General features: G+C 50.2%; 1 long non-coding RNA gene across 1 annotated transcript; it reads left to right on the forward strand.

Moving 5' to 3' along the window:
* The first annotated feature begins 190 nt into the window (after positions 1-190).
* Positions 191-1,246, forward strand: LOC116465905 (uncharacterized). Its single transcript, XR_009212407.1, has 3 exons — positions 191-704; positions 813-920; positions 1,110-1,246. It is a non-coding gene; the product is annotated as an uncharacterized LOC116465905 (long non-coding RNA).
* The last annotated feature ends 255 nt before the right edge of the window (positions 1,247-1,501 follow it).

Consider the following 1,501-nt stretch of genomic DNA (forward strand, 5'->3'; position numbering starts at 1 on the left):
TGCAAGCATTCATAAAAAACTCAGGAGAGAGTAACAGGGTGCCTGGGTGACACCTCCCTTCTATACCTTCTGAGTTTGGGACTATATGAATGTATCATCCTTTCAAAAAGCAAACAAAAGATTAATTTCCCCCTTCCTATCTGTGCCCACACCCCCAGCAAGAAAAATGGGCTTAGAGAATAGGATAGACCTGGGTGTTCAAATCCCAGCTCTGTCTAAGTGATCTTAGGCAAGCACTTAACCTCAAACACTCAATGTTTTTCATCTACAGAATAGAGGTAATCCTAGTAACTCTCATATGGTGGTTGTGAGGATTAAATGGGATTGCTAGCATGGAACCTGGTGAAGCACTCCATAACAGTTCAAACAGTGGTAGTAATAACAGTAATAACAATGGCAATATTATCTGATCTCTCTGGGCCTCTGTTAGCCAGCTGTAAATTCGATCTCTTTCCCTGTCCCTTCCAACTTTACTGAGTTCTTTTAATAACCAGGCCATGGGCTTGGAAATGCCTTGATCTTTACTAACCGAGCTGTATATTGAGCCTAGCCCTAGCCCTTTTAAGGGGCACTGCCTGGGCTCCCCAGATCGAAACTTCTCACTCTTCACCAACCAGTCCTTGAGCTGCAGTGAAGCGATCCTCCAGCAGCGGTTACAGCAGACCCTAAAGGAGCGGGCGCTGCTGAATGCCCACGTAACACAAGTGAGGCTTTGCAGAGGGAGGGATGTGGAAGGAAGATGACCCCAGGTGGCCAGGAGCAGGTGAGGACCAGTGACAGCCCTTCCTAACTTCTGTGCCCATTTCTTGCAGGTGACAGAGTCACTTAAACAAGTCCATCTACAAAGAGAGGAGTATGCTCATTGTATAAAAGCAGAGAGGGCCCGGTGGCAGGAGAGGATGAGGAAAATATCAGTGGAGGTGAGACCTGACCCTTCAGCCACCTTAGATAGGTCACTGGATCTTTCTGGGCATCTGTAAAATGGGAATAGTACAGCCAGAGGTGGTCATGGGTCTGGGCTTTGTGGAGATGGGGGCAGAGAGGGAGATGGTAGCCTGTCCAGCCACCAGCCCCTCTCTCCAGGGCCCTTTCCCCTGTGCTTTGGGCAGACTCTCCTATTGAAGGAGGAGAAGAAGCGTGACATACATCGGATACAGGAGCTGGAGAGGAGCTTGTCCGGACTCCAAAACCGGATGGGTAAGATGGGGCTGGTGTGACCTGGGAGCAGGACTGGCATCAGAGGTCTGTGGGGGTGGCTTAGAATGCTCCAGGGAGGTGGGTGGATGGAAGGGCTTTGAGGCAGAGGGAAAGAGGTCTGTGCCAGGAGATGGCAAGTTTTGTCATCTCCATAAGCCTCAGGGTCCCCATCAGCAAAGAGGAAGGAGTGCCTGTTGTCAGCCACCCACAGTGCTCTCTATGTGAAAGTGGCTTGGAAATTGGCTACCATCGGGTGTGAGGCATCATTAGCAGTGAGGCCAAGTTTGGGAACCCTGAGAGGAGC

The sequence above is a fragment of the Hylobates moloch genome, unplaced genomic scaffold (genome assembly GCF_009828535.3).
Source record: "Hylobates moloch isolate HMO894 unplaced genomic scaffold, HMol_V3 SCAFFOLD_13946, whole genome shotgun sequence".
Classification (NCBI taxonomy): Eukaryota; Metazoa; Chordata; class Mammalia; order Primates; family Hylobatidae; genus Hylobates; species Hylobates moloch.